The 21513-nt window shown below is 44.9% G+C and overlaps 1 long non-coding RNA gene across 1 annotated transcript in view; it reads right to left on the bottom strand.

Moving 5' to 3' along the window:
- LOC141731138 (uncharacterized) overlaps window positions 1-21513 on the bottom strand; it is a 91748-nt gene that overhangs the window by 18570 nt on the left and 51665 nt on the right. Inside the window, exons 6-7 of the long non-coding RNA XR_012583066.1 lie at window positions 14513-14588; window positions 5152-5215 (exon numbers count right to left, since the gene is read on the bottom strand). This is a non-coding gene — a long non-coding RNA (uncharacterized LOC141731138). The remainder of the gene's footprint in view (window positions 1-5151; window positions 5216-14512; window positions 14589-21513) is intronic.

Raw genomic sequence — 21513 nt, 5'->3', positions numbered from 1 at the left:
ATGACCTTTGTTGGCCACCTGTTACTCAAACACTTTGAGTTCACATCCTTGCAATGCAATCAGTGTTGGGTGAATAACTCCCTCTCACTCCACTGAAGCCAGTCACTTACTCTAGAGTGTGCCAGAGGGCTGTGGCAGAGCAGGACAGCCTCTCAAATCCCAGGGCCTGATGTGTGTTTCTGGCCTGCAGAGTGATCTTAGGGTGGTTTCAAGTAAAGTCTGTCAGAGACTCCTCTGCAGACCTATTGCAAGAAAATGTAAGTAGATGTCTGCTCTCCTCATTTCTGTCAGAATGGCACAGAATAACCAATTACATGCATTTCCCAGGCATCTCAAAATACAAAAGGGCATTTCAAATCAAAAAATCTAACCAAGTTCTTGGGTTTTGCTCTGGTACAGGGATTCAGAATCACCCTCCCTGTTCATGCTAACATTGTTCTGGCCACTGCCCCTTTTATGTCCTGTTCCATGGACATAAAACTTGAACGGGGATGAATCTTTCAGATTTTAATAAGTCAAATGTCACAATGAGAGTTGCAGTAGTAAAGTTGCTGATGTAACCAACCTTCTGCAAAATACTTTGGAGTAGAAGATTTCTGCTATCATTAGAGCCACAATACTTTCCCTTTTCAGTCACAAAGGGGCAAATAGGATGCTCTGCTCTAAAGTGTATATGGTGGAAACTTGGAAGAAGTGAAAACTAAGCAAGACACACAGGACAGACAAACTAAGGAGATCAGATTTGAAGTTGCAAACCAAACCCAGCTGGCAGAGGGAAGATGGGGATTAGAGCAGACAAAGAGCGAGAGTTCAGCTGGGGAACAGACCACAGCTATCCTGGAGGAAGAAAGGACTTTTCCAGCCCTCCCTTCCCAACACTTTCACTGCAAAGCCTCACAGATCTTGACCTAGAACTGCCCTCTTCCTCCTCCACTCCTGCATGGGCTGGCTGTCTGGAACATTATCTCAGCACTGCTCAGATCCCACTGGGTTCTCTCTGCTTGCACCTCCCAGGCTCTGGTAACAGACACCTCTGAGTCAGAAGATGAAACCACCACGCTGTGGTTATTTTCCACAATATTTAGTTCCTTCCCTTTTGTTCACCTTTAGGAGCCAGTAGTGGCTCCTGGAAACAAATCCCCCAGCCTGGGTGGAGCCCTCACCAGGGAAAGACCAAGGTCATTGCTGGTCAGACACTGCAAGCCCTGGACTCTCATTAGTACAACAATATTGCTGCCTCACTCACGCTGGTAAACCCACACACAGCCAAGAGCTGCTTGGCAAGATTCACATTCCACAAACACAGGGTGAGTCCCTGTACCCTCCAAAAAAGTTGGAAGGGTGCTGGAGGCAAGCCCTTCATATTTCACATGGATCTTCCACAGGAATGTGTTCAGAGCCAGGTACAGCCCAGCAGGCAGGGGCTACCCCCACCTTGGTGGGCCAGGAAAACCATGCACATATGGAAAGAGGCCCTGGGAAAAAGGTGAAGAATTTAGCAAGTTAGAGAAAAGGAACAACAGGAAATGCTGCTGCTGGCTAAGCATCTTCATTCAGAAGTTATTTGTAAATACAGCTCCTGCTCCTACTGTGTTTTTGGCCCCTGGCATTACAGAGGAGCTATAAATACAGGAACTGATTATGCCAGAGTCTGGGAAGGTGTTGTGGGCTGGCATCCCTGCTGTGCAGAGCCACAATGTGCTGTTCCTCCACACAGGTCTTAGCATTTCAAGCCAGACAGAGGGAACAAATGCCCAGAGACCTTTTTATTGTCAGGAGACTGGCAGGGCCTCATCTACATGCCTACAGCCCCAGAATATCTTTCCATGAACACTTCCAGCATGCAAGCCACAAAAGAACACTTTCATCCTTGGAACACCACTGTCCCAAGGAGGGATGTCCCGGCTTGGCTCACAGCACTGTCCAACCCTGAGCACAGTTTGTTTTTCTTGCAGGACAAGGTAGGCAGTGAGGGGCTAGGTTCCCTTTCCAGCTCAACCCTCAGAGCATCCACACATTTCAGTGCTGCTTGAACCAAGTGCCAGCCTTGCAGGAGGAATGAGATCCCTATGGGATTTGTCCAGGCACTTTGGAGCAGTTCAGAAGGTGATCACCATGAGGAAGAACATACCTGTAAAACCTATGGGCAGAAAAATGGGCTTTTGTGTGTCTGTGTGTGTGCAGTGGGTTCACACTGATAATGCTGTCTGGATTTGCAACTGTCTAGACAATGGGAAAATTAGCATCATGAAACTGGATAGTTTTGTGAAATGCCCAGCCAAATATCTGGGAAATATTTTTGTAATGGTTCTCCTCAGAGGGAGATATGAGCCTGTCCATTAGAGATGCAGCTCTTTTGTCTTGCACTCTGGTGAGGGATGAGGGGTTTTACTGAGAGCCTCATCTGCCATGGTTTCCAGCCAGACACTGGTGCTACTGTGGAGGAAAACAAGCCCACAGCACAACCATGGCAAATGAGCTTTCTGTAGGCTGGAGCTGCTGCTTTTCTGGCATGGAAAGGAATTTCATCCCAAGAGCTAGAGGCTAGGACTGTATGAACAGTGGTTTACCTCTGGAGACCAACAGCTAGAAGCCAGTGTCTCCCCAGCTTGGTTTACAGCCTGCAGATAAGTCCAAAGGATTTTGAGGCTGCAGGGTAAGAGCTCCCAGACAGCAAACAAAACTCATTCTGAGCCTCTTGCCTGGAGCCCCAGGAGCACAGGGCTTAGAGATGCACAGGGATCTCTCCTCCTCTCACCCTGGACAAGGTGCAGCAGCCAGAACTGTGCTCACAGCTGAGCTGGGAAGGGCTTTGTCTCCATGGCCACTCTTGTAAGACCCAGTACAGTGAGACGCCTGATGCAGAGCAGCACCACAAGAAACAACCTGGATGCAGAAACCAGGCCAGAAGAACAGGTAAATACAATCTAGTGCCCAGCTGGTTTGCAATACTTGGGGTGAGCTTAGTGGTTCCAAAGTGTAGTACTCTGATTAGCCCTATATGCTCAGGATTTTAAAGAGGAAGGCAGTTTTGCTCTTGAGATAGTGCAGAAGCAGTTCAGAGAAATAAAAACCTCTGTTCCCCCATTTTATGTCAGAGGAAGATACTAATTAATACCCTTCATATCCTATTGAAAGAATTTCCTACCTATGACAAAAAACCAACACCATGAAGTTAACATTTTTGTGCTGCAGATTCTGTTGTTTGACTTTCCTGAACTATTTCCGTGCCCCCATCCATCACAACCCTGACTGGATAATTTCACCCCCCCTCCAGTTTTTGTAGAAGTAATCTTTTGAGTTTTGTGAAGTTGATCTTGGCTCATGGCACACATCCCACATCTGTTTTCCTAGGCCTTACTGTTTGACTCAGAATGATTGCATTTTAACTTCATCCCCCCACTGCTACCGTCAAGTGTAAAACCCAAACCAAGCACTCCCACCACCCCCAGGGCCCACCTGATGTCTGGGGAGGCACATGTCCCCTCACCTCCTGGTACTGAATAGGGAGAGCTTACTGCAAGAATGCTGACTGCTTATTTATTATTCTTGAAGATGATACGGTGTGAACTGACAGCATAGGTTAAATACAATTATTCTGTATGAGCGAGTTTTCAAAGCTCTCCTTTTGGTTCTTTTCCAAGATCCTTAAAAGCACATCATTAAGGATAAGCATGCACACAGAGCAGGGGGATGTGACATGTTCTTTAACTTGTCATGTTGGTTTTGCTAGCTTTTGAAATTGAAAGAGAGAGAAACTGCCCTTCCCTGTTCTTGGGCAAACTGCCACACACTCCCAGGAGACTGGACCAAAGACCTCACTGCTGCATGTCCAAGGTGGCTTGGCACAACCATCCCCAGGTATTGCAAGACACAAAATTTCAGGTGGAAAATACTTGCAGAAAAGCTTGGTCTCTCAAGATTCAGACTTTCCCAAGTTAAAACTTAAAAACCTCCTCATTCTCTTTGAAACCATAAGCTCTTGGCTTCTTAGCACGTCACTGAATTTCAACAGGGGTGATTGGAAGAGAAAAATGCTGAGTTCAGTCAGGCAACATGTACATTTGACATAGGATATGGTCAGGCAAGAGCACATCTGTTGGGCATGTAGTCAGAAAACCTCAGCTGGACCTCTGCTGATTCATGACCTTCAGATAAATTTGGTTAGATGTGTCTGGCCTGGATATGCTGCCTGCCATTCTGCATCTGGTAATAGAGTTAATAAATACTTCTTTCAGCATCGTCCCTTCCTGTGGTATTTTGCTCAGTCCAATTCTGCTACTAGGCAGAACTCAGAAGTGCAGGGATCTGCCAGTTCAGAGGGGAGGGGTTTATCCCAAGTGCAAAACAGTAAATCCAACAGGAAACATGAAGGCCATGGGTTAACAGAACATCCCCTTTCCCAGCTCTGAGCTCTGCAGAGTTCTGACCATCTCCTAACCCTGTGCTGAATTAGGGCACACAAGTGCCCTACAACCACTGAGCCCAGAGCAACCTCACAGGCTGAAAGCTGCAGAGCTGCAGTGAATAGAAATGTGCTGGGGTAGCAGACCCAGTCCTGCTCTCTGCACCAGCCCAGAGGTTGCCAGCACAGCCTCTCTCCACCACTGTACAGCTTATCCCTCCCACGTGCTGAGGTTGCAATAAATCCCAACTGTTCTCCACTCAGGCATCACTCAAGTGCTGATGGCTAGACCAAGGGAACTCAAACAAAGCCACCCCACAAGCCAGACTCATTTATCCACCGTCTCACCCCCTTCTTGCATCAGAGGAGGACATGACTAAGACTGGACACATCAGTGCAGTAACAGGATCAACCAAAGCCACGTGTCACATCAGGGCACAAACCTTCCCCTTTTACAGAAGTAATAAGGGCCTGTGTGTTTTGGAGCAAGGGGGATGTGGCTGAGATTCCTCCTTTGCTGACACACCACAGTGCTAAGCTGCTGTGGCAGGCACCAGAAGGAACAAATGTAAAGCCAAAGGCATTATAATCTAAGGAAGGGCTGGAGAAACCCAAACTGAGATGCCATAAAAACATAAGCCAGAATTCATCACCCTTGTAACCAAAAAGGAATTATTGATATGCCAGTTTCTACCATAAATAGCTGTAGTTGAGGGTCTGAGTTTATAAAGCATTGAACGACTTACCATATGTTGCACTGGATGGTTTTGGTCGGAAGTCCACAAAGGATCTGTTAGACAGCAATTTCTCCTGTTGAGACAAAAACTCAGAGGTAAATCCTGCCTTGCCAAGCTCAGAAGATAAGCACAAAGACACATTGTTTAAAATCACAGGAGAGCAGAGTGTGCTGGAACAAAGCAAATACAGACTCTTGGGGTGTTTAGACTACAGCCTGTCTGCCTTTTTCCTCGTTGGGTTGAATGAAAAAGCAGTTTACAGCGAGTTCAGGATTGCTGCAGTCATGCCAGAGAGCCCCAGCTGCACAGAGCATTGTTCAGTCAGGGACAGCAGCTCATGTCCAGGTGAAGCTTCCAGGTGTTTTCAAGGCAGTGTGGTGGGGAGGAGCTGGCTCACAACAACTGGCCCCCATCCTGATTTCCTCTGTGCATGCCAAGCCCCTTGCAAATGGGTCCCACAGCATTTTCTGCCTTTATCCAGTATAGTTTTATCCCTGAAGATGTGGTGGGTGTGGGCATGGGCAGCAGGAGATATCCCAGGTTTTCCTTTCTCTGCCAGGGATTTGTTTAGTTCCTGTGCCCTGAGCACCTTATTCACCACAGAACTAGGTCTAATATCCAGGTTTTGAACTTGGAATTCCCTGGACTACAGTTGACTGGTGGAGATATGTGAGAAGTACAGAAAAACAGTTCAGGCACTACAAATTTTCCTTGCTGATTGCCAAGCAGAGGAATCCTGTGGGTCTCCATGGGATGGGTGGGTTGTCTTTGTCACAGAGGACTCCAAAGCAGGCCCAGTTTGAAGAAGGGGAGATTCCAAGGTTGGCCATGAAGCTGGGAAAATGGATCATGGCACAAACTTTATCCCTGTGCACAGTGATGGAGGTGAACAGAGACTCTCAGGAATTGGGCTGAATTCTCCTTTCCCAAGGATTTTGATCACTCTGGGACATACCCTCAGGATTATTTCCCAAGCTTATTAGAACCAACATGGAGAAGCCCCTTGAGGAAGGGCCCACAACTTCCCAGCTCCTGAAGGTCTCAACCCAGCAGTTAAAAGGCAGGAGGGGAGCAAACAGCAGTTGCTTTGTGTGACATGGAGGGCTGAGGAAACTTGAAAGACAAATTATTCAAAATAAAAAAGCAGTGCAAAAACAGATTAGGAAACTACTGTGCCGTGACTATTAATGAAGCGATAGAAAATATCAATCACTCCCTGGCCTCTGAAGCTTGCTGTGAGAGAAGAATTAGGAGATTTTATGTTCCAAGTACCAGGAAACCACAGGGCCCTGGTGCCTAGTTTTCAAAAGAACACTGAATCACAGGGAGGAAAGCAGAGTGTTGCAAAGAGCCAAGGGCAGAGTTTAAAAATAGCAGCTTTCAGTTTTGCTGCTTTTTTCTTCTTCTAAGTGCCTGGATATAGGATCATGTCAGGGGGTGGATAAAGAGAGCAGACCAGCCCCTGTGGAGAGAGAAGTGTTCCTGAATGAAGTACTGCCAGTCGGGGGTTGTGGGCTGCTCATTTTGCACTCCAGCTCTCCCCTCAAAGGAACCAGTCTCTCCTGATCCTCCTGTCTGCCCGGCACAAGAGAAGGGCACTGGGGGACTGGGGAGCTTTTCAAGCCCATCACTGTGTGCAGAAGCTGCTGCAAATGAGCAAAGCCAGGGGCTGAATGTGTGATCCTGCCAGAACCATCCCCTTCTGGACACATGCAGGGCCAATTTCCCATGGCATTGAGGGCACTTTTGAAATGCTGTGCAAGGAATGGGATTTACTGAGATATTTCTGCTGATGCTCTGGGTCTGTGGGCAGGGAGAACTGGCAAATGTGCTAAACCAAGAGAAAGGACTTCTGAAACTTCTCGAATTTCTCCAGCCCTCAGAGTGTGTACTGTGCACCTCTTGAAAGACCTTTAGGCCAAAGTCACAGCACCTACCAAAGCAACCACGTGGAGAAGCTGAGTGTTGGTTCTTTAGACAGGCAGAGGAAAAGCAGACAGATATCATCTCCTGAAATGGACAGTAAAGTTGGGTAGTGGAGTAACAGTGATGGTTTTAAGGCAGAAATGGGCAGGGACTGCAGAAAGAAATAAAATCTCATCCAAATAGATTGAAAAGCAGATATATCTTTAGGTGGCTGATCTTAGAAGACAAAGCTCTGTGCTTGCAGAGAGGCAGGATGCCCCTGTGGGCCTTTGCTTTGTCTGTGAAAAGAGAAGAAAGGCACAGCTGATGCTCTGGATAAGGCTGTCTGCATCTGCCTCTCCAGGGAAGTCTGCTGTGCCTTATGACTCACTGCTCAGAGGATGCTCTCAAATCTATAGAGGAATAATTCGTGTAATAAGGGCAGCAAGTGCAGGCTGCCACATAAAATCCTTTTTCCCAATTAAGTAAGCAGAAACACAAACCCTTTTCCCCAGCCTTCTCAAGAACAAAACAAGTAAGTTTTTCACTGCAATAAGCTATGATTGAAATGGAAGGTGGGGGAAGAGAAATACTGGCTCTGTCACTTGGTTAATGGGAGTGCACAAATCATTTAAACTGCTACCAGCATGTTGTGAGATTGAATCATTGCAAATTCAGTTTCTCCTGTCACCAGCAAGGACTTCCAGGCTGTAGTGTGGACAGCAACCAACATTCACAAAAAACTGAGTACATTTAAAAGCAAAAAAAAAAAAACTTGCATGGATAATTATGCTGACCAAGTCGTACAGGAACATTTTAACTTTACAAATATGCAGAAAAATCCCAAACATCTGGAATCCAAAGTATTTCCTGGTAAAGGAGTTTCCACTGGAATGTCATCTGTTCTTGCTGTTATTTGAGATAGGCTGCTGACACAACCAACTGGACTCCAGTGCCCTGCATGGCACAGAGCTCTTCATTCCTGTGGCTCACAAAAGAGCCCAGCAGTGCCACAGGCCACACGATTGCCATGTCACATGCACAGGTGGTTAAGGAGACAACCTCCTGCCTTCATGGAGATAAAGAGCTCCAGGTGTCCTAGAGATGCTCCAAGAGACACCCAAGGTTACTTGCTCTTGCTGCCCTTCAAAAGAACCAAGCCAGGATGTATTAGGAACAATTAGTGAAGCAGACCTGAAAGCTTTGATTTAGTGGGGGAATCTTTAAAGCACAAACTCAGATCCAGTTCATCCACTGCTTCCCTCAGCCTTGCAGGCACAAAAGGCTCCTTCAGCCCAGCTGGCTTGGGATTTTCCCTTGCTCAGCTTTCAGTGTGAGTGCTGACAAAAGCAGTGTAGAAATGCCCTAAAATGCAGCCCTAATGGTAGAAGAGCCCTCACCAAATTGCCACTCCAGGGACTTTCTTGTAGTTTCTGCACCTATAAAAGACTGACTGGGATGTGGCAAAATTGTCATGTCAGTGCAGGGAGGCAGTTAGAACAGGAGCAGGACTCCATAAAATATTCTCCTCTTTGAAATGTAGATATTGCAGCAGATTGGAAAAACAGGTGGCTTTTCCTCTGAGAATATAGACCAGGGAGCATTTTAAGAAGCAGGGCCAAGATGAATTAACCTGATCAACTACAGTAAACTTACTGTAAAGTACAGGAAACATGAAGCACTGCATTTTCTCATTTGTGGCTTGGAAAGACAAATTTGCCATTGAGCTTCTTTTGGAGGGCAGTAGGAGAGGGCCGAAAGCAAGACACTGCTGCATCTTCATCTACCCTTGCACCCTACCAGCACAGATCCCTGCACTTCCTTGGACTTTTTAGCCCTCAGCAGTTGTGAAGCACCAACAAATACTCATACTCAAGCCTGGGGAGTTTTCTGTTTTTCATCAGGAAGATTTCAAAAGGTTTCCCAAGGGCCAAAAAGAAAAGGCATTTGGATGTTTCCTAGACAAAACCTTGTTTCCATTCCGCAGGAAGAGCTGACACTTTAAAAGGCAACCAACCACAGACATTGAGAAATGGTGCAAGACATCTTCGAGTTTGTCTTTGCCAATGCTTTGACCTCACCACAGCAACCAGACAGAGCTTGCTGAAAAGTTCTCAATACTTGGAAAAATAGTGGCACCACTCTACCATCTCTCATCCAGAGCAATGCATGAACACATTGTACTTCTGGAACAATTCTGGCCCTTGGCTGCATTTTGGGGCTATAAACACAGACAGCAATGGAGGGGGCACAGGAGAAGAGTAGAGGAAGGCTGCTGGTAATGATGGATAGTACTTTTTAACAGAGTTCAGTGTGGCTGTGCAAGGAACAAGCCAGGCACAGGGAACACTGCATCATGCTCGTGTTTGCCAGGTACACCCTGGATGGAAATCCTGATGGATTTCTGTACCCCTTAGTGCTGGCTGCAGAGTAGGGATTCCTTGGGCTTTTAGAGACCAGCAATATAAAGCTATTTCTGAGAGAATGACACTGTTAAGATGCGTGGTGATACAGCAGAAACCCCAGAGTCTCTGGCACAAGCAGAAATGTAAGAGTTTTCCAAGAGTTATGTCCCTTTATGGAGAGGATGTGGCTGTGAACATGCACTTTGTTATCATAACAAGAAAAAGCCACCAGCATCTCCTGACACCTCCAGTGCAAGCATTTGTGGTAACCCAATAATTTGTAAGCAATTAGGGCACGGTGGTGTATGTTTAGAAATCCTTAAGCAGAGAGGAAAAAGGCCTTCCAAGGAAGTGGCACTTACATCTTCCTTGCCACTTCTCTGTGTATTTGCATTACAACCAAGGGCTAATCTGGAGTGTTCCAATCAGGGATCCTCCATAAAAAATCCTACTGAAGTTACAGAATTTTCTAGGAGTTCAGGTTGGATCAGACTTCTGGTACCAAATTTCCAGCTCTCTGACACCTTCTGTGACAAATATAAGGAAATACAGAAAAACTAAACATCTCAAACTTCCTTTCCTTTTATAGAGAACCTTAACTAAGACATTTAAAATATTCTTTATCAAAGAACAAAGCTCCAGTGGAACCTTGCTAAGAATAAATTTGTAGTGAGAGCAAAGACATGGATGTCCAGCAGTGAAAGCCAGTTCAGGAATGTTTTTACACAGGAGAATTCTCACATTGCAACCTGGTCCCAGAATAACCAGCAGCAAAATCCTTTTTTGATAGGCCCAGTGGTTTGGATCATATTAATGCCAGCAGACACTTGACCTGGCTTGCCAGCTCCCAGGTTCATGCTTTCCTCCTTTGTTCATTAGATATTTGAAGCAACCATATCTAATTCCTTGCCTGTTTTCAAGGAAAAGAAAAATCCCCTTGAGAAGCTTTCTCTGTTCTCTTCCCAGTTACACTTCCAGCTGGTTTTTGCCTTTACATTGCTAGTTCTGTTCAAATCCAGGTCAACTCAGAAAATAAACTCCTGGCATTTAAAAACCCCTCCACTCTGATTCAGATGGAATTCTGAACCTTTCCAAAGAAATTCTTGTGATTGGCCATGAAGATCCTACAAATCATCCTGTTTCTAGCTCTGGATTGGATGAGAAGCTGAAGCATAAATTTGCCAGGTGATATAAACTGTGTTTTTCACATATTATGCATTCAGATTAGTCCTCTGCTAACAACAACTCAGCAGCAGTAAAACTGGCTATAAAAATCCATCATCATGTATTCTGGAAGCCAAATCTCCAAGGTCTTAAAATGACTGCTTATTGCCCAGGCCCACAGAGCAAGACCAAATTACTGCAAGGAGCTCACTTCATTATCCCTGCACTGGATGAGCTGGAGCAGCACTAAGGTCCCAGTGTCAGGCATTGCAAGGCAGCCCCTGCCCTTGGGAGTTTGAGATCTAAACCAGACAAAGCAGAGAACAGTCCTGAATTGCCTTTTCCTACGCTGGAATATTTCAGATGAATAAAGCTGCAGGTTTTGGCAGGCAGTATCCAGCTCCGAATAATTTGCTTTGTATCCAGACTGCTTAAAAGATACCAGGGTGAATTCTTCCCATTGATTTTATTTTGGGAAGAGTCCCAGGTCTTTGATTTAACTCCATTTTTTGATTGCACATTACAACTCTGCCAAACAAATATCCATCCAAAGGAGCAGCACTACCTCCAGCAGATCCTTTGGGACCTGCACCAATGTCAGCGGAGCTCAGGCACCTTTTGTTCTTGTTTCTCCTCCAGGACCGCGTGGCCACCACGATCCAAATGGGAAACAACGCTTTGTGCGCACTCAGGAGCGGGGCTGGGGTACCACAGTTTGGACATGACACCAACACAGCCCACGCCTGCACTCCTGACAGGGCTGGAGCCTCCCCCAGGAACACAAAGCCCTTCCTCATGTCTCATTTCTGCCTCAGTTTTACTGAGGAATTTTCCTGCTGCTGGAACAATATTTTAAGCCAACAGTGATGACTGGAGAGGCAAGTTAAGGGAAGGCATCTAGTAGCTGGAAATCGGGTCCATTACGCTGTATTAAATATTAAGCTCAGTGTTGTAAGCCAGATAATTGCATACTGAATTAATAATGTTATTTATTCCATTTAGTGGATTATGGAGGACACTTAATCATCGTGGCATTTTAAATCAGAGCTGGCATCAACAGCTCAGCTCTAAGAGTATTATATGGAGACACAGAGATGGATTGAGTAGCTGGAGGTGAAGAGAGTGTGAATGTGTGAAATACAGCAGGTTTGGTAATAATAAAGTTCTATAGCCTTGATTATTCATTTGGATACTAATGCTCCAGCAACACCTAAAAAAGCATAAGCAAGTCCCCAAAGATAACCTTGAGCTGGAGCTTCTACAATATCTGAGAAAACTTAATTTCTCTAATTTTTGTAAAAGAATTACAAATTTTCAAAAGTATCTGCTCCCCAAAAGTATCTGCTCAGTCAAAACATGAAAATGTCACAGGAAATTATGAAGTTTTTTTTTGTTCCTGGCAAAGTGTAGATAAAATAATAAAAATATCTGAAGATGTAAAAAAATCTATTGATACAGGTGTCTGAAAGCTGTTTTAATTTTTTTTTTAACCCAGAATGGTCAATTATTTTTTCCAGAGTTCAACACTGAAAATTTTTGCAGGAAGTTTCAGCAGTAGGAATCCTACTTTTGAAATATAGAGATTAAATATTTAAAAGGTCCAAGGTATCTCCTCCTCTCATTATTCTTTCATTTTTTTACTTCCTAATTTTGGGTCCCTGATTGCCATCTTTTTTAGCCATATGAAGAAATGGCTCCCCAGGCATCATGCAAGAATCCACATTTTTCCCAATCACTCAGCAGGAACACCCTATCACTCCTTAGGCACATTTCTCAACCTTAATCACCTCCAATTGCTATGGGTTCTAAAATTCAGTCCACTGGAAAGAAATAACTGCTCTGCCATTTCCTGCAGCTCTGATTTTTGTGCCTTTCATGGAACAATTTCATTGACTTCACAGGAGCCTATCTGGATTTACACCTGTACAAAAACGAGGCAAGAAAACCTGACCTTGGTGTGGAATATCAGGTTCATGAATGCATTCTGTATCTCCAAGAATCTCCACATTTACAAAGGTGAACAGCTGTTGCTATAAATCAGACAGTCTGAACCAGCCATTAGAACTTCATCCAGACGATCCGTTTAAAATATACAAAGGCAACGTTTTGGAAATAAAAATCTACCCTCATGTCCTCAGGGACACCTTCTGTTAGAGAAAAAATCTCATAATTCAAGGCTAAAATTAGCTCATTTTAATGCTGTTTCAGGAGAGCCATGATACTCAAGAGTAACATTGTGTTGCAAAGGCCTGTTAGAGGACTTAAGGGATTCCAAACATCTGGTAATTTGGTAAACACTGCATTGGAGACATCTTTTTCACCTTCTCCGTGGGTGTAACTCTTTGCTGTAGCTGGAATGGCTGTATCTGGTTCAGTTCCCATCAACCATTTTCTGTCTGAATAGGAAACACTTGCTAAAGTGTGGAAACAGCTGGCAGAGTTGGCTGTGGATGAACAAAACACGCTCTTGTTTCTGACCACAGCCGGGCCTCTAAGTTCCAGCTGGGACTGCCAAGGGCTCTTCTTGGCTTTTTGGATGAGACCAGGTCACCCCAGAGGTACAAACTGGTTGTATTAAGGGCTGGTTCTTGGAGCATAACACTCTCTGTGAGCAGGGATAAAGCTTTGTGTAAGTAGAGGGGAGCAGGGTGAGCAGCCCCATTTTATCATCTGGGGAATTAGCACAGGAAGATTTAATTATTGGCCCCTGGACATTTACAGTGAGATAAAGACTCATGTCTCTTCTTGTGACAGAAATACTGACATGCAAGTGCTTCCTACACAGCACTCAGCAAGCAGGAGAGGCTGCTGGGGACAGTGTCCATGCAGGTACCTGTGCTCAGGGTCCCTTTGGCACCAGCTTCCCTGGGACACCAGGAACCCCCCTCATCTCCTGCCCATTAGTGACTCCTGAGTGCACAGCACACATCTTCTGCCCTCACACACACCGAGAGCATGACATATAGCCAAAGGGCCAAGGTGGTTGGTCAGCCCTGCACTGACCACTGAGTGATCACCTGCTCCCAAAGGAGCAGCTGGCTCTGCCTTCACCAGGGCCCTGCTTAGTCCTGAATGGAAAGGTTAAATCACGTATCAGTGTTCTGATGGGCATTGTCATTGGTCTTTCTCAGGGTTCTGGAGAGTTAGGCACAACAAGAACATGAGGAAACCAGTGAAACACAGAGTTCTACCCTGAACCCCCACACCATCACACAGAGTAACAACTCAGCTCCTTTCACTCAATTCCTTATGCTCTTCTGAGACCATGAAAAGGAACTTTATGATATGCTGGAAGGGATGAAGTATTAGCTATCAAAAACTAGACTAGAGTAACTGAGAGCTTGCATTATTTTCTCTTTGATGTATACTTATGTAAATTCCAATAAATATGCTTAAATGTAACCTGTCTTCAATTCTAGCAGAGCTTATTAAATCTATTTATGCAAGACAAGCTAGGCTCCATGGAATGCCAGGAACTCCCCTGACATTTGCCTTCCTACTTAATGTGATATTCTATGATTACACATACCAGAGCCTTTCATTCAGGCATTTTAATTTACAAATACTTTTTACATTTCTTAACGCCCCTGTGGACAGGCATTAAGAGTCCACTTTATTCAGGAGCAATCAATCAGAGTGCAGCAGGGCAGCCTGTTTTGCTCCAGATCACGCACTGAAACACTAGCAGAGTTTGGAAAACTCCTTCCATGTCACTCAGAAACACAATTTCCATTAAGAGCAGACACGTTCTCTTAATGCTGGGCCAAGCACTCTGAGCAGAGATGCAGAGGGAAAGCTTAGCAGCAGGCAGGCCATAGGAAGGAGACCAAAACCAACGTCCCCAAAGCAGCCACAGTGAGGACAGTGACCACCCCTCCTCTGCCAGAGTCACTCACCAAGCAAGCGCTGCTCTCCATGGTGTGAACCTGTCAGATATTTCCTCCATTTCTCTGTCCAGAGCCAAGCTACCTGCTAAAGGAGAAGAAGGTATTATTAAATGGCATCAAGTCAGTATTCCTACAGCAACCTGCACATTTCAATAAAGTCCTGACTCCTCAGTGGACTGGCAACCCGTTGTTTAGGCTCATCTTCTCCTGTTAGCTCTATTATTTCTGGAGCTTTTCATGTCCTTTAATAATGAATTGCTTCTCTGACAGTCCAGTCTCCATGGCTGGCAGAGCTGAGAGAAGCCTGCCCAGCCTGGTAGGTACCAAGGAGCACAAGTTCCACAGGTTCCAGTGGGACTCCCAGCAGAGCCCATAGGACACCAACTCCTCTCCTACTGAGCCTCCAGGTAGCCTCCATCACCCCCTAAACACTCAGCAACACTTCAGCTACTAATGGCAGTGCTTAAAAGCAATACCTAATTCAAACCCATTTCCAAACAAAGAACACACGGCCAAGTTCCTTCCACGCAGGAGCTCAGCTCCCAAGGACACTTTTGCCTCACACCTGCAGGACAGGAGCCCTTGGTGGAGCAGGGCTGCCTCTGGCAAGCAGGTGATGCTTTCTCTGTCAGACTTCAAGTGCAAAAACACACAAAGTAGAGACATACTGCACATGCAAACCAAGCTCTATTTGTATTTCTTCATGTTCCCTTTGTAAGTGGAGTGTAATGCACACAAGGAAGCCCCTGCCCTACCTGGGTTAGGAGAGCACCTCCAGCTTTGCAGTAGAATTACCCAGGAGAGTGAGTCAAGAGGCCCCTCCTTAAGAGGTCAAATTTAGGTAAATGAGCCCCATCTGTGCTGCTTTAGGGCAACAGAGCACCAAAAGCCCCCAGGTGTTAGAAACAAACCACCTACATTTCCTTTGCTTGGGTTTATAGTAAGAGGTGACCTGGCTGCAGAAAGAAGATAAAACTCAAGGTGCAATTTGCATCTGTAGGCAGAGATTTGGGCTGTAGCAGGGAGAGCTGGGAGATAAACAGCCCTGGGGATAGCTTAGAATGAATCTTGCACCAGCATTTTTGTTTGCAGGCCTGTTCTTTGCAATGTTTTAGTAGGATAAACTCAGAACTGCCATCCCTCCATGTAAATAAAGGGATTTGTCATAAAGCTAACAGATCCTGCTCTGAAGTAGTTCCCCAGAATATGATGTGACAATGAGGTGCCTAAGAAAATAACTTTCCCACTGCCTGGGAAAAACCATTCCTAAGATGGTAACTTTCCAGCTGTGATCAATATGGGCTTCAAGAGAGAACAGGGGCCTGAAATACTCTGTGTATGGTCTGCACAAGGAGAACAAAGGCAACAAATAAAACTGAGGTATTTGTAGAAGGTCTGTGTCTTACCCCCAATTATCAGCTTAAAGGTAAGTTCTTGGAGTGGTTACAGGCAGCCAGTTGCTCTGTGGGAATCTCACACACATGTGGCAGACAAGGAGCTGTAAACTGGTGCTTGTGGCCTTTGCCCACCCAGGAGATCATCCTGAGAGGTCCATGGTGCACCCCCACAAACTCTTCAGGTGCTATTCTCTGGCTGCTCCAGTGCTGCAAAAGGTGACTGAGATTTTTTGTTCCAATGTTTCTACACTTCTATTGTGCCCAAAAGGTTGAAGCAGAGAAACATGAGCCCATGGCCTCCAAAACCCTGGGGCTCCACCAGAGTTTTGCAGTTCATTTACACTGAGTCAGGATTTGCTGCCAGGTTTGAACCCCCACTGCCTCCCTCTGCTACCCTTCTGGACACACAGATTTCTCCTACAATTTCCCCCATCCTTTCCCATGGGCTTGTGAGAACAAAGAAGCTCATGTTTGACAATTACTCCATGCAGAATCATTAGGTGTGACCATAACAGTGATGGAAACCATTTAACCTCATGGGTCAGTCCCACTTTCCTGGCCCAGCCTGCCACCTCCCTCTCTTGCTGACTGTGGCAAGTTGGGCAGAAAGCAACTGGCAGTTTCTAAGAGCTGTATTCTCTCAAAACCAAAGTTATGATGGACAGAGAGCAAGCACGCTCATTTCATGAAAAAATACACTGACAGCTCTTCCCCCTTGTGTCACTTCACACACTCCAGGGCAATTGCAGCAGCACTGAACATGGACTCATCCATCCAGGGGAAAACAAGGCTTCCTTCAAAGCCTCTTTTATTTACTCCAGTCAGCTGTGCTGAGTGTATCGATTCAATCAGCTATTTCCTTAACCATAAAACCAGATGTGCGCCGTCACGGCCCATCTACGGGGACTGAATCTGTGCCATTTAGAAATGCAGAATAAAAATAAAAAAATCCCAAGAAAGCTGAGATATGCTGATGCTTGGAGCTCTCAGTTTCCTAGGTAAATTGCTTTCTTTTGAGTCACATTTATTTTTGTTACCTCCAAAGAAATGCTGTTTTAGCCGCATTTCTTGGAAACAGTGTTGAGATCTAATGGGTTGTTACTGATGTGAACTCAGGGTGGAGAATAGAGAATGTAGCATTATCTTTGCTTCTGGGTATCAGCAGCTTCTGCAAGCAGTGTGGTGCAGTGCATGACATTCCTTGCTAAGGCAATTAATTACCTTGGTCCCTAATGAGAAGAACTATTCAGCTTAAAAAAAAACAACATTGGAGTCCTTTGGACTTAGTTTAGCTCTGGACATCTGGGTAGATGTGTGAATTAGGGAGGCCACATTGCTCAGTTTTCTTCTGTTTCTTCTCATGCCACGTTCTGTTGTTTTCCTCTGTATTTTTTATGGACACTAGAGTTGAGGCAGTCACTGCAGCAGTTTCTCCTTGCAAACAGTCACCAAGGAAATGTGGTTTGGCTTCGTTCTGCTTGGTCTACTGGGGACCAGGTCTCCAAGTGAGCCTAAGGAGCAGAGGAAAGGATCCCCATGGAGTGTGTGAGGAATTATCCACCTGCTGGGTCTTTCCTTCAGCCCAAAGGATGCTGCAGGTGATGCAGGGGGGTGCACACAGCCACATCCCACAGGCTGCAGATCCTGCCCTTGCTGGGATGGAGACACAGGGTGAGCAAACATCTGCCCACGGGAGGCCACGGCCCAGCTGAGCCTGCAGCTACAGAGAGGAGCCTTTGTGCAGGAGCAGGCTGGGATTTGCTGGCTGGAGGGTTCTTTCAGCAATGCAGCTGTAATATGCTACATGCCAGATTGCAGACATTCCTGGGGCAGCTTTCCAGAACGTGAATAAACTCAGGATATATGTACAAGCCCAGCACACAGTGTGGGCTCTGCAAGGCCTGGAGGTAGCATGGCATTGCCCTTGCACTTGTACAGCCTGCAGGGATTTCTTCAAGCCCAGATGTCCCCTTCACTTCCAGGATGCACATGTGCTGATCAATTCTTGCTCTGTACTGGAGAAATGAGCTCAGAATGTCATACCTCCCCAATGCACAAAGACTCATTCTCACCGCACTGTCCCTTGGCTGCCCGTGCAACATGACACAGCTCTGAAACACCACAAATGTGAGCAGGGGGGCAATGGGAACATGAGACAGGGCTGTGCTGCTCAGGGAAGGCTGCAGAGTGTCTGAGTTGGTCCATCCTGGGGTCCCAGTCACAAGGTTAGGAGTCACAAGTGATTCACTGCATGGAGAAGTGTTACTTCAGAAAATGAATGATTCAAATTCAGGAATTACTGAATAGCTTTCAGGCAAGCCATATCCTAATGCCTACCTAAACAGCATCTGTCTTGTGACATTTAGCATTGTCTGGAAAAAAAACCAGAGGGGAAATATGGCAGCAGAGACAACAAACACTTAAGAAAGACAAAGTGTAAATGCATCTCCAAGAGCTGAGTACTCTCAGTCCCTAGGGAAATGTGCCTGCCCTGTAGATGTGGTTTCCTCTGGTGCAAGACCCCTCAGAAGAGTCATGGGGTCTTTCTGTTCATACAATCACAATGCCTTTGTGTAATTGAGCACCACTAATTAAATCCAAAAGGAAGGGACTAGTTTCCAAAAATGTCTTGCTATTTTTCCTCCCCTTAAGAGAGTTTTCTGACATCTGAAGAGTGGAGCTCTGTGTGGGCATGGGCGCACACATAAATGAATTTAGAGATGGCTTGTGCTCCTGTCATAACTGTCACAGATGCAGAAATAAGTCAAGAGGAACAACAAACTCCGGAAAGTCAAACATTGGTTTGAAAACAAGAAAATGTTGCATGTACTGTTCTGCTCCTGACCTGTACCTTGCACTGCACTGTTTTGTGTGTTGTTCTTTGTCTTCCCCAGAGAAGACAGAAACCAGACCTTAAAACATTCACAATGAATTTTCAAATCAATAACATGTGAGACTTTGTCTAAAAGGTAAAGTTGTTGTAAAAATCAATGTCAGAGAGAGCGCTTTGCCAATTCAATTATACTTGTTCCTCTCAAACTGACACCAAAAAAAAAAAAAAAGAAAAAAAGAGAAAAAAAAGATGCAGGCTTATTTCAAGCCCAATAAATGTTCCTTGGACTAACATCCCAATTTTGCAAATATTCTCAGGGCTTCTTATGCCAGCTCCCCTCAAGGGGTCATAATTAACTCTAAATAGGGTTACCTTGTTTCAGAATCAGTCTAATGTCAAGCAGTGTTTCTGCTTGTGTCCACAATTTTAAAATAATGTTGTATCCATTAAATAGCATGAAGGCTTCTCAGAAATGGGAACCATACGTCAGAATTTAAACACAAATAAGTGTGATTAGACATGGCAGCTGTCTAGAAAATATTCCGCTATTTCACTGAGTTTTGGTCAAAATGTGAATGATTGTACCTATTCCAGTAAGTGCAGAACCAGAAAGGCTCCCACATTACCCTCTGCTTCTCAAGGCAGATTTCATTTTAAGATTGACCCCAAAGCAAAAGAAAACAGCAAGATAAAAGTATAAACAGCTGTGCCTTCTGCTGGCTTAGCTGGACACTTCAAGGAGTTTGAGATTCACTCTCTCAAACACACGCAGCTCACAGCACCCAGCCAGACTGAATCCAGGCCACCACGGGAAGGGCTGAACAGGACAGCAAAGTCCCAGAGCACAGAATGTCCTGGTGTCCAGGTGAAAGGTTTGTCCAGTCCTTGTCAAGCCTGTCCATAATCTTCCCACAGCTGAAAGAAAATGACTGGGAAGTAAATGCCAACACCAGTAATTCAGGTGCAAACTCAAACTCTGAATCGCCCTCTCTTCTCTCATATGAGAGAAATATCCTATAAATATACACCAAACACAAAATCAGTTACAGAAACACCCTGGAAATCTGTACTTGGTTATCTTGAAACGAAAACACGCCAGGAATTTGGGTAAGTTTTTGCTTACAGACTATCATTACTGGCACTTGATCAGATGCAGATAAGTTAGGTTTCCAGCTTAGGAAGAGAATAATGCAAAAGGAATTGGAATAGATTAATTTCACATGTTCCATTTCAGGACAGGTAGGTTTCTTTTTTTTTAACCACTGAAGAAACTTTAATATAAATCTGTGCTATAGCAGCACTGTAATTTATAAGAAAGTTCGAAAGCTTCCAGTCCGTGAGTTTTGGCAATAATTAGAAATTTGGTGTTTATTCAATTAAGTATGAAGTGAATAAGATTCAAAAGCTGTTGAGTACTTATTACTGTTTCTACAAATACTTGATTACATGCCTTGTTTGTCCCTCAACAGGCAAAGAATGGATTTCAGTGGTTTCCAGAGGAGAGCATGAACAGCACAGGAGCATGTTTTGAAAGGATGTGGCTATTTGGAGTAATGTGAGACTTCTGAAGGAAAAACAGCTTTGCTTTTTGGAACAGATGTCAGAACCCACTGCAGGCCATAACAATTGCCACTGGCACAGCTAATCACACACCACCATGAATTTCTTCTCCAGATCTTCAGCTCAACTTAGACAGCATAGAAAGAACATTAGGGCAAATGGAGAATGAAACAACCTGCAAGGAATGGTCAGATATACGAAGTGAGGGGCTTGCCAAGATCACAAACCAGGGAAGAGGGTGTGTGGCAGCAGTTGGTGTTTGATAGGGGTTTGTGCCACGTCTCCTAACCCACAGGTATCTCATAGAGAAGTTTGGGACCACCACTGCAAGCTGCCTGCCTGGGGAAAAAGATCCTGGAAAAGAGAGTATTGCAAAAAAGAAAACCACCCATCTGTGATTGCTTCTCCCTGGAGGAATCACTTCAGGGAAATCCACATTCATTACTGCTGCCCTCCAGGCTCTGGCAGAGCCTCCCTCCAGCACCTTGTTTTTGCCATGCTGAAACTACCATGTAAATACTCTTCTCACTGGGATACTGCAGACAACTGGTGTTGGTGAAAAAACCTGGAATCTGCAAAAGAACATTTCTAGGAAATGGAATTATATCACCAGGATTTATGATGAAAACCTCAGTAGACAGAGAGCACTGCAGGACACAACACTCAAAACATTCCCCCCAAGCCTTCTTCTCTCCAAAGATCTCTGCTTATGCTGTAGAAGCAGTAAAATACTTTAAAAATACTGCATGGTCAATAAATAAAGCAATTGTTGAAGCACAGATCAATAGATCAGCTGGATACACTAAAAAGAAATAAAATCAGAGTGTTTTTAAGCTATTATCTCTTCTGTTGAAAAGGTACCATATCTGGTTCTTTACTTAAAATGTTGCTAGACAAGAGGGAAGAGATATTAAAACCCTTCCAGACATTAAAGTATTAGAACACAGTTTAGTTTTGTTAGGGAAGAAATGCACAATAGGAAGAGAATATCCTGCAGTATCTTCTCACAAATTAACTGGCAGCTCTAAAGCAGCTGCCTTCCAAAAGCCTGGACTGATGTTACATCTGATCTCATGAAAATAGCCATAAAGTCTGACTTACCAAGATGACTCTGCTGGCTTTAAGCCTCAATGAATAACATAACCCTAAAAATAGAGTTTGAGTCTATAAAAATCAAAACAAAGTTTGATACAGAGACAGTTTTGCAAGCAAAAATGAAA

Source organism: Zonotrichia albicollis, chromosome 18 (assembly GCF_047830755.1).
Source record: "Zonotrichia albicollis isolate bZonAlb1 chromosome 18, bZonAlb1.hap1, whole genome shotgun sequence".
Taxonomy (NCBI): Eukaryota; Metazoa; Chordata; class Aves; order Passeriformes; family Passerellidae; genus Zonotrichia; species Zonotrichia albicollis.
The sequence above is the reverse complement of the archived record's forward strand: the minus strand, read 5'-3'. Positions and strand labels throughout refer to the sequence as shown.